This window comes from Ricinus communis, chromosome 3 (genome assembly GCF_019578655.1).
Source record: "Ricinus communis isolate WT05 ecotype wild-type chromosome 3, ASM1957865v1, whole genome shotgun sequence".
In the NCBI taxonomy this organism is placed as follows: Eukaryota; Viridiplantae; Streptophyta; class Magnoliopsida; order Malpighiales; family Euphorbiaceae; genus Ricinus; species Ricinus communis.
Genome location: NC_063258.1, coordinates 7573244 through 7585907, shown reverse-complemented (window position 1 = coordinate 7585907; position 12664 = coordinate 7573244). Strand labels below are relative to the sequence as shown.

Here is a 12664-nt window from a genome sequence, read left to right as displayed (position 1 = left end):
CTACTATAATCTTCCCAACCACGATTTTTTCTTTCGAGGCATTTCACCTCGAAATAAGAAACTATATTGATACTAGGTATCAAACAAAAATTTAATAAAAAAGTAGTAAATAAAAATATATAAATAGATAAATAAATAATAGAAATAATAGTGGGTTCCATCATTTCTATGGTTACTTCTTAAATGGTGAGGTCTTCTCTATACACCGGAGCCCCTCCTTATTTAATCATTTAATATAATAAATATTTAATCATAATCAATGCTATTGTTAACATGTGTAGTTCACACTTTTTGACTCTAGCCATGAATTATCTAGTAATAGGTCTTTCATAAGGAGATCTGTCTATACAGTAACAATATTTAATTATAATGATTTTCTAATTAGTTGACCCTGTTAGTCCATTCTTGCAACAGTATGGGTATAATTTTTGGCCTTTTAACTTAAATAAGATTAATAAGATTTCCCCCGCTTAAAGGATAATCATTTGTTACCAATGAGAAACTCTTTTTCGTTTTAAATTGAAAATTGAGGTTGCAGCAATAAAACCATAAATTTGATACACAATAGACGAATATGATAGATCTCTTTTTTTAGATAATGAAGGGGATTCTTCTATTCTATCTTATTCATCTGTACTGATCATAGATATTGGAAAAAGTCTTCTTTTATCCAAGTTCACGATCTAAACAAATCACACATACACCCTAGTACATGTTCCTTGGCGCTGAGGACATCCCTCGAGAGCGGGAGATTTGGTAATATTTCTGATTGGCTGTCTTGTGTTTCTAATAAGTTGTTTAATAGTTGGCATATTGAATCATATGCATAATAGGCTGGTTTAGATCGATCCTAACTGGATGATTATGAATTTTTTCTATATTAATATTCTATTATTAAATAATTATTAAATAATTAATAGAATATTAAAGAATATTTAATTGAAATTGACAGCCTGGTAAGAAAGAAAAATCCAATCGTGATCTGCGTGAAATTTCTGCTATTTCTTATGCAACTGCTAAAGATCAACAATTCCATGAGCTTGGGCTTCTGCTGCTGACATAAAAACATCTCTTTCAATTTCTTCGAATACAACCCATAAAGGTTTTCCTGTTCTATGTGCATAAATCCTTGTGAGGATTTTGCGCAGTTTCAGTAGTTCTTCTGCTTCCAAGACAAATTCTCCTATTTGGGCCTCATAAAAACCAGCAATAGGTTGATGAATCATTACCCTGATGATATAAGAAAAATGGCTATTCTATCTCGCATAATAAATAAAATGATGATATAAGAAAAATGGCTATTCTATCTTGCATAATAAATAAAAAGATGACGAGAAGAGATAAAGAATAATAAGAAAAAGAAAAGATAGAATTGAACAACCATACAACCATTGTTTACGCATTGCATACGGCTCCACAATGGAATTCACTTTTACTTACCTTTTTTTATCGAGTAAAAACATAGAGTTTATCAGGTTTAAATCAGTAAATGATCCAATAACCACCCTTTCCTTGTCTTTGGAGGAGTTCAAAAATAAATAAAAAATACTATGGTGGTCTCGTTGCTTTATTTCATCAGTGATTTAGCAATCCCAAAGTTTTTTTTTTATTTTATTTGAAAAATAAATCTTTTTTTCGTACTCTTTTATTTTTATAACATAAATAATGTTAAGAGCCCTCCGGTGGGAAAATAAAAAAGTTTGTGATGCTGAAATAGGCCCCTGATAGAATAAAATCAGAAATACCCTTACTTAATATCTCATACTATTCTTTCGATACATAATCTAATGCTTAAAAAAAATTCTTATATCTATATCGAATTCGAACTGCATGTTATTATTACTTAATATTTATATTTCAATATTTCATTTGGCGAAGGCATAGTTTTCTTTTTCTTTCAAATAGAAACCCATTGGCGCCAAGCATGAGGGAATGCTAAACATTTGATAATTTTTCCTCCAACGAGGATAAAAGATGCCATTTAAGCAGCTAATCCCATGCATACTGTTTGTATATCTGGTTGCACAAATTGTATAGTATCATAAATAGCTATTCTGGGTATTACCCATCCACTAGGAGAGTTTATAAATGAATACAAATCTTTAGTCTCGCTCTCTATACTGAGATATACCATAACACTAATAAGTTGATTCGAGATCTCGCTATCAACATCTTGACCTAAAAAAAGTAATCTTTCTCGATAAAGTCGATTGATTAAGATAAATTTCTATCTTCTAGGAACCATACGTGCACCTTTTGATGCATACGGTTCAACAAGAATCGACGAAAATAAAATAGAGAATCAATGTGTAGATTCCAACCTTCCTTTTATGATAATGAGTAGTTTTTAACTTAGCTCTTTTTTTTTCTAATGTCTAATGCTAATGAAAGGGCTTTTCTTCCAGCTTTCAAGAAAGATGAGTTTTAACCCGTTACCTACAAAATAAAAAAAAGGTTTCCCTATAAAGATTAAAAAAATTGTTAAACTTATCAGACAAACTTCTTATTGATGTATTTTATCATCGAGATTCAATTCAAATCAGGATGACATTATCTTGTTCCTGAATGGGTTTCTTCAACTCTTTTAGGTTTGTGGTCTATTCCGAGTAAAGATTTGCCCAATTTTTATTTGCACATATAGAGCAAATGCCCCAATACCGCGTCTTTTTGTTACAACTTCTTTTTTTTTTTTAATTTAATTCATTTCATGTCTTCTGCTAAATATTTGACATATTCATTATTATATTATTCGATTGAATATGATTAGCAGTTTGAAATTATTTCAACTTCATAATTATTTCAACTTTATAAATAAAATATGATACAAGCAGTAATCATAATAGATATATTACCAATTGGGTTCTTCTAAACGGAGCTTGGATACTTCATTCTTTTGGTCCAAACAAGCCAACCATAAATTATTCTAATTGATATATATAATATTAATTTGAGTACCTCAAAAGCATATATCTAATTGGACTTCATTGCATTTCATGCTCCAAATTTTGGATGATTTAATCAAATCTTTCTTGGGCGAAACTGAGGATATCTCAATTGGGGGAGAGAACGAGGGAATCCCATATGACCCAATATATCTGACAAGTCGCACTATACATCAATCCAAATGGAATCGTCTTCCCTAGGATTTTGAAAAGGGACTTTTGGAACACCAATGGGCATTAAATGACAGGAAAATTATAAGTACTCTATTTCACTTTAATGTGAAAACGTAACAATGAATTTATTGTCTTATAACAATGAATTTATTATCTTAATAATAATAACCTTTATAATATTTTATACATGGATTCGATAAGTTTATATTTAATATATATATATATATATAAAATAAAAAAAGGGAAGACAAAACCAATAGAGTTCAATTCTTACGAATAGGTACTTTGAATGATGAACAAATCTTTATGCATTCGCTCTTATAAAATAGACTCAACCCCCTATTGCGTATTGGTACTTATCGGGTATAGAATAGATCTAGTTCTCTTTTCTTTGTTCCCACAAACAGAATTGTTACATTATTACTAAAATAGAAAAGAAGAAGAATATAAAAAATATTAATTCTTTCTCCGAGATAATCTACTTAAAAGGAGAGATCCATAACATAGTTTTTCTAGTGTAATAAAGTTAAATAGTGTCTATTTTTTCATTAATAAAGGGATATTTCCATGGATTTGCCTTGGTATCGTGTTCATACCATCGTATTAAATGATCCCAGTCGTTTGCTGTCTGTCCATATAATGCATATAGCTTTAGTTACTGGTTGGGCCGATTCGATGGCTCTTTATGAATTAGCAGTTTTTGATCCCTCTAACCCTGTTCTCGATCCAATGTAGAGACAAGGTATGTTCGTTATACCATTTATGACCCATTTAGGAATAACCAATTCATGGGGTGGTTGGAGTATCACAGGAGAAACTATAACGAATTCGGGTATTTGGAGTTCTGAAGGCATGCCTGGGGCGCATATTGTGTTTTTTGGCTTGTGCTTCTTGGCAGCTATTTGGCATTGGGTGTATTGGGATCTAGAAATATTTTGCGATGAACATACAGGAAAACCTTCTTTGGATTTGCCAAAGATCGTTGGAATTCATTTATTTCTCTCTAGGGTGGCTTGCTTTGGGTTTGGCGCTTTTCATGTAACCGAGTTGTATGGTCCTGGAATATGGGTGTCCGATCCTTATGGACTAATTGGAAAGGTACAACCCATAAGTCCAGCATGGGGTGTGGAAAGGTTTGATCCTATTGTTCTGGGAGGAATAGCCTCTCATCATATTGCAGCGGGTATATTGGGTATATTAGTGGGCCTATTCCATCTTAGTATGCGTCCGCTCCAACGTTTATACAAAGGATTACGTATGGGAAATATTGAAACTGTCCCTTCCAGTAGTATCGCTGCTGTCTCTTTTGTAGCTTTTGTTATTGTTGGAACTATGTGGTATGATTCAGCAACTACTCCGATTGAATTATTTAGTCCCACTCGTTATCAATGGGATCAAGGATACTAAATTACAAAATACTATTCACTATTCAAATATCAATATTTTCCTTTTCAATTTAAATGAAACTTTTAAAATGAAAGAAAAATTTCAATTGAATTGAAATTTTCTTTTTTTATTTATTTTTAATATTAATTTTATTCAATATTAATTTAAACATTTTCTATTTAATAATATTAATATTTTTATTTAATAATATTATATTCATTTTTTATTTAATATTTAAATATTTATTTAAATTTAAAATGAAATATTCATTTTGTTAATAAAATTATTAATAAAATGAAAATTCATTTTATTAATCTTAAATATTAAATATTAATTATTTAGGAATTACGATTAACGAATTAACGACGAGATTTATTATCATTTTTTGCATGTCCCCGGAAATTTAGAGTAGGTGAAAATTCTCCCAATTTATGGCCCACCATGCTATCTGTTATATAAATAGGTAAATGCTCCTTTCTATTATGGATAGCAATAGTATGGCCGATCATTGTGTGTATAACGGTAGATGCCCGAGACCACGTTACTATTATTTATTTTTCTCCTTTTGTGTTAAGCTTATTTATTTCTTTAATAAATGATTTGCTACAAAAGGATTTATTTTAGTGAACGAGTCACAGTTAATTTCTTCTATTTGTTTTTTTTATTTATTTTGAAAAGACGAAGAAACAAATTCTATATTTTTTCCTATTACTACGGTGATGAATAATCAAATTATCACTATATTTATTCCTTTTTCTATTTCTTCTTCCAAGTGCAGGAGAACCCCAAGGGGTTGCGAGTCTTATTCTACTAATTGGGGCCCTCCCTTCACCATCCCTATGGGGATGGTCTACAGGGTTCATAACTACTCCTCTTACTACAAGACGCTTACCTAGCCAACATTTAGATCCACTCTATCTAAACTTTTCTGGTTCACCCCAGTATTCCCTACTTGTTCGACTGTTGCTGAGCAGTTTTTGGATATCAAACGAACCTCCCTAGAAGGTAATTTTAATGTAGCTGATTTCCCCTCTTTTACAATCAGTTTCGCTACAGCACCTACAACTCTAGCTAATTGTCCACCCTTTCCAAATGTGATTTCTATGTTTATGTATGGCCGTGCCTAAGGGCATAACGGTTGAAGTAGATTCTTCTTTTTTATCAATTAAAACCTCTTCCCAAACTGAAGAGCAATTGGGAACTCCATCAAACGCTACTGAATCCGAGGAGCATTTGAGCACCATCACTTTGCGTTTAGGTGAGAATTTTTCTGGTTTATCTACTATGTTTGACAATGATGCTTCTATGCAGGACGATTTCTTGAACATGGAGATGGAACCAGAAAAGGAAGAGGCGAACATGATTCCTTTGAAAGACTATCAACAAGAATGTACAGTTGATGATACTGAGTTACAATTAGAGGAATTTTTGGTGGATTTTTCACAAGTCCCTTCGATAATGGAAGATGAGCACGAGTTATCCAATGAGGAAGTCTTGGAGGAGCTCGAATAGCAAGTGAACCAAGCTAAGGACTAGAGAAAACCATCAACGTTTCTGAAGAAATTGCCCAACCATCGATCCTTCTAATTGGTGAAACTTCAGCTTTCAAATTGGAAGAGCCCCTAGAGCATCATGACTACATGCAATTATACGAGGAGCGAGTCTTGCCTGTTATACTGGCAGCTTGCTTGATAGTCGGGAAGAGGATATTGACGATTATCCCTTTAAGCGGATACTTTAAGCCATTTACTTGGAAGAAGGATGGATGGTAGTCAATCCCCACCATTTCCTTTTCACCATAAGTCCACCTAAGAAGACTCATCACATAAAAAAGAAGCGCTTTTGGGAGGCACCCCAAATTTTTTTTTTCATTTTTAATTTTTAATTTAATTTAATTTAATTTTTTTTACCCTTTCATTTTGAAACATCTTATTAGTTTTAGTTTTCATATTTTATTTAATTTTTGTTTCAGTTTCAATTTTAATTCCTTATTTTATTATTTCCAGCCACTCTTCTTACCATAGACTAGCCAACACCCTGATATCCCTAATGATGCACCTCTTTTCACTCCGGAGCCATAGTCAGGGCAGTATTAGTTCTTTTCCATTTTGCATTTCTTATATTTTGTACACTGAGGACAGTGTGTCCTTCAAGTGTGGGGTGAGTGATATTTATCCCATCTTAATTATTTATTTATTCTTTATGCAATTTTTTGTAAAATTTTGAAATTTTTTCACTTTGTTTCGATGCTTTTACTGTTGACTTGCTTTTGGAAATCCTGTTTATGTCCATGTGATCAGGTAAAACCGATAGTGTTGAGTCTTCCAGAAGAATGTAAGATAATTAGTTTGAGTTTTGCACTAAGTTGCTTTGATTTATTTAATTCTGTTTTGATGATTTTTGTTTGGAACCTACTCAAAAAGCACACTTATGAGAAATTGAGCCTAAATTGTAAGCATACACTTTATATGCTTATATTTATTTCTTGTTGAGAGTGCCAATTACTGTCTTTACTTTTAGAACTTGCTCGGTAATGCTTATGAGGGCCACAAGAAGAGTTTAACACTTTGGTATGATAGAGGCACTTAGGTTTTTCATTCTAGCCAAATAGCCTTCATTCGTTTATTAATTTTGTAGATAACCCCCTCTTTCACCATTTTCTATCATATTTCATTGCCACTTAGTTTTATTCTGCTTTGGGTTATGATTCTGCACATGAGTTGTTTTTATTGGGAATTTTTGTCTTGGGAATAGTATCGAATCTTATAACAGCTTTCTTCAATCAAAAAAAAAATTCACTCTATTATGTGAATGTTCTTCCCTTATGAAATAAAAAAAAAGAAAAAGAATAAGAGAAATAAAAGAATAAGAGGGAAAGGTGATGAAAAGAAAGAAAGTAAGTGAGCTAAACATTTTGACTTAATTCTTATTTCCCACCTTGGACTACTATCCATTGTTTACCCCTTGTGATTATTGTGACTTGTGTGTAGGTCATGTATTTCATTGCAGAACACCATAGGTTCAACTCTGACCAAATTTACCTACCCTTACCTAATCCCCATTACAACCCTTATAAAGACCTCTTGACATGGCTGTGGACTCTCCATAAGTAGTTGGAGTAGGATTTAAGAGCAAGCATATAGTAAGTAAGGCAGTAGTTGATGCATTGAGCGATTAAACACTACTCTTTAAACACTTTGAGTGACTTAGAGTGAATCTGATGAGGAGTTTGTTCTGAATAATTTTGTTGAGACAGTATTTTGCGAATTATTGGCATCTTGGTTGTGATACATGAATTGATTGCTTCGTTTCTTTTTGTTTGACTTACGCTTGTTAAGGATATGTGTAGGAGCTCTCTAGCTTGTCTGTCAGTTTAAGTATTGTTCCTTATATTTTCTTTATTTTACTTTTAATTGCATGAGGACAAGTAATGAGCTAAGTGTGGGGTTATTTGATGTGCGTAAAATACACACATCTAAATGGGGTTTTTAAGATTGATTTTATGGACATTTGGACGTGAATCGGTCCTAACACTCACCCTATGCGTCTGTTTCTATACATTAGGTCCAAAAGAAGTCAAAGGATGATAAATGGAAGAATTGGAGCATAATTGGACGCCGAAGCTGCCGAAACAAGCCAAGTACGAGCAAGAGGAAGTTGAACATGGCCGTGTTGGTTTCAACACTGGCCGTGTTTTCAACACGTTCACCAACACGGCCGTGTTGGTGCATCAAACATCAAAGAAACAGAAGTTTTACAACACAGCCACGGAGAGTAACACGGGCATTAACACCAGCCCGTGTTGGGAACACGGCCACAAACATGGCCGTGTTGGCGGCGACTGGGGGAATTAGTTAAAAGTAAGAAGAGAGGAAAAAAAGGGGGAGAGAGGGGGAGAACGTCCCAAACCCTAATTTTTCTCTCTCTAAGGGTTTTCTGAGCTGGAACCAAGGGAAAAGGAGACTTGGATCAAAGTTTCAATCAGATTCCCTTCAAGGATCGAAGATTGGGCGAGGCTCGTTGATTAATTTTCAAATCGAGAAAGAGGAACAAGAATCGATTCAATTGGAGCAAAAGGATTTGGGGCTGTTTACTCTCATCCAAGGGTGTAATCGGGTTTTCTCTACCTTTGCTCATTGTTGTAATTGAATTCTTGTGTATTTTGATAACGAATATGATTAGCTAGATTGATTAAATCTATTGGGATTTCTTTACTATGTTGGCTTAGTATTATTTTGTTGCATTGTTTGGGTTAGTTTTGTATTCTTCTTGCCTTTAGTATTAATAAGATAATGCATTGTTCATGAGACGTTGTGAATTGTGTGTTTAGATTGCTTTGTGTGATTGAGAAGTCCATTTGGCAATTGGAATTTTGAATAGCAAGAACTGGTTAATAATAACTTAGAGATAAGGATAATTAACTAGCCGGATTAAGAATTAACAAAGCTTAACAGAGGCGGATCAAAGCTTAATGCCAATTTAAGAATCAATCGTTAGGAAGATATTCCAACTTTAGTTTATTAGATTTAGGAATACGGTTATCTCGAGAGAGAAACTGAATTCAATTAAGAATTCATCCACGGGTAGCATAATTAGATTCAACAATCCTTTATCTTTTGTTTGATTTCCAACTATTTTAGGTTCCCTTTGGGTTTGCTCTCTTGCCTTAATTATTTTAGTTATCAATTACTCTTGCATCTCCCTTAGAACTTAGATTGTAGCTATTAGTTAGTTTAGAAAGCATCACTCATTTTAGGTTAATATAACAAAGAACAAAGGAGTAACTCTGGGCTTTCACACAAAGAGCCTCCTAGAGTATCTTACTTTCACGCAATTCACAAGGTTCAATAAGCAATCGATATTTCACGATCAAGGGTGTAGTACTATTTGTAGTAGTGGTCCTTATATATCGTATTAACAATCGAAAGATGGTCGAAAGAAAAATCTCTATTTGACAGGGCTTCTTCCTATACCTATGAATTCCATTGAACCTAGAAATGATACATTGGAAGAATCCTTTTGGTCTTCCAATATCAATAGGTTGATTATTTCGCTCCTGTATCTTCCAAAAGGAAAAAAGATCTCTGAGAGCTCTTTGCTGGATCTGAAAGAGAGTACATGAGTTCTCCTAATAACTAAAAAGTGTATCATGTCCGAATCTAACTAGGGTTCGCGGTGGTGGAGGAACTGGATCGAAAAAAGGAGGGATTCTAGTTGTAAGATATCTAATGAAATCGTCTACGGAATTGAAATCTCATTCAAAGAAAAGGTATCAAATATCTGGAGTTTCTTTTTTGTATATTATATGGATGATCCAATCCGCAAGGACCATGATTTGGAATTGTTTGATCATCTTTCTCTGAGGAAGGGGCGAAACATAATCAACTTGAATTCGGGACAACTATTCGAAATCTTAGTGAAAGACTGGATTTGTTTTCTCATGTTTGCTTTTTGTGAAAAAATATCAATTGAAGTGGAGGGTTTCTTCAAACAATAAGGAACTCGGTCAACTATTCAATCAAATGATATTGAGCATTTTTCACATCTCTTCTCGAGAAGGAAGTGGGCTATTTCTTTGCAAAATTGTGCTCAAGTTCATATGTGGCAATTCTGCCAAGATCTCTTCGTTAGTTGGCGGAATAATTCACACGAATCAGATTTTTTTAGGAACATATCAAGAGCGAATTGGATTTGGTTAGACAATGTGTGGTTGGTAAACAAGGATCAGTTTTTTAGTAAGGCACGAAATATGTCGCCAAATATTCAATATGATTCCACAAGATATAGTTTCATTCAAGGAAGGAATTCTAGCCAATTGAAGGGATCTATTGATCAATCCAGAGATCATTTTGATTCCATTAGTAATGAGGATTCAGAATATCACACATTGATCAATCAAAGAAAGATTCAACACCTAAAAGAAAGATCGATTCTTTGGGATCCTTCCTTTCTTCAAACGAAACAAACAGAGATAGAATTAAACCGATTCCCTAAATGTCTTTCTGGATATTCCTCAATGTCCTGGCTATTCACGGAAGGTGAGAAGTAGATGAATAATTATCTGCTTCCGGAAGAAATCAAAGAATTTCTTAGGAATCCTACAAGATCCATTCATTCTTTTTTCTCTGATAGATCGTCAGAACTTCATCGGGGTTCGAATCCTATTGAGAGGTTCACTAGAGATCAGAAATTGTTGAAGAAAGAACATGATGTTTTTTTTGTCCCTTCCAGGCGATTGGAAAATAAAGAAATAGTTAATATATTCAAGATAATCACATATTTATAAAATACCATCTCAATTCATCCTATTTCACCAGATCCGGGATGTGATATGGTTCTGAAGGATGAACTGGATATAGACAGTTCCAATAAGATTTTCTTCTTAAACAAAAAATCCATTTTTTGATTTATTTCATCTATTCCATGATCGGAACCAGGGGGGGATACATGTTACACCGCGATTTTGAATCAGAAGAGATTTCAAGATATGGCGAATCTATTCACTCTATCAATAACTGAGCTGGATCTAGTGTATCATAAGGGATTTACCTTTTTTATTGATTCCTACAGATTGGATCAAAAACAATTCTTGAATGAGGTATTCAATTCTAGGGATGAATCGAAAAAGAAATCTTTATTGGTTCTACATCCTATTTCTTATGAAGAGAATGAATCTTTTTATCGAAGGATAAAAAAAATGGGTCCAGATCTCCTGCGGGAATGATTTTGAAGATCTAAAATAAAAAACAGTGGTATTTGCTAGCAACAACACAATGAAGGCATTTAATCAATATGGATTGATCCTAAATCTGATTTAAATCCAATACAGTACCTATAGGTACATAAGAAATGTATTGACTCAATTCTTTTTAATGAATAGATCCAATCGTAACTTTGAATATGGAATTCAAAGGGATCCAATAGGAAATGATACTCTGAATCATAGAACTATAATGAAATATACGATCAACCAACATTTATCGAATTTGAAAAAGAGTGAGAAGAAATGGTTCGATCCTCTTATTTTTCTTTCTCGAACTGAGAGATCCATGAATTGGGATCCTAATGCATATAGATACAAATGGTCTAATGGGAGTAAGAATTTCTAGGAATATTTGGAGCATTTCATTTCTAAGAAGAACAACAGTTTTCTTTTTCAAGTAGTGTTCGATCGATTACATATTAATCAATATTTGATTGATTGGTCTGAGGTTAATAAGAGAAACTTAGACCAATCAACCCTCCTAGAGTATATGTTAATACGAATAAGAGAAACTCTATTATAGCCATTTCTGTACATTCAATATACTCTACGGATAGAGGAATACATAGAGTTGAACATATTAAAATAAGAAATTCAAAGATTTCGATTGTTCGTTTGGAAATTTCTCGAAAAGCTAATTATAGGTTCTTCTCCCCATCGGAGAAATAGGGTTGTTATACTCATTATTAAACTTGTTGAAGAGATGAAATATAACCAAGATATATCTTTTCTATCAGAGATTAAATCGATCATCAGAAGAAGAATTAGGCCAAAAATTAGGATACATTCTGGAAAAATAAAACTTCCATCGAAGAGAAGCAAATGAAAGGCTTTCATAAAAATTCTCATAGAATCGAGAATGAAGTTTTCATTCTGTACATGCCAGATCATGAATTAGTAACTACATCCAATCTCCAAAAAAATCCCAATTGTTTCGAACTTTCCTTTTTTTTGGAATGGAATATTTAAGGAATCCCCATAAATAGGATGATCAAAGCTTATTTCATGGCATTTACCTCTTTCTTATTCTTAAGCAAGTCCCTGAGAGGGCTTCTTTTTCCTTTATTTCGAGAAATATAGTGATCAATTATGATTCTTTCTTTTTCTATTGATTCTTTTCTGATCGAGATGTATGGCTCTATGAGTCTGTGTGTCTATATAGATCCTGTTCATGAGTTAAAGAAATGTGCAAAAGCTCTATTTGCCTCTACCATTCTATGAGCTCTTCCTTTTTACGTATGGCAACACCACTCCCTTTGGCAGCATCCACTAATTCATAACTTAATTTGAAAGCCATATTTCGACCCGGACGTTTTCGGGATGCCCCTAATAACCAATGAATGGCAAGTGCTTTTCCTTGTGTGGATCCTATTTTAATGGGAACTTGATGAGTCGATTC

General features: G+C 33.4%; 1 pseudogene; it reads left to right on the top strand.

Annotated features, from left to right (window-relative positions):
* Positions 1-3683: 3683 nt before the first annotated feature.
* Positions 3684-6623, top strand: LOC125369413 (annotated as a pseudogene).
* The last annotated feature ends 6041 nt before the right edge of the window (positions 6624-12664 follow it).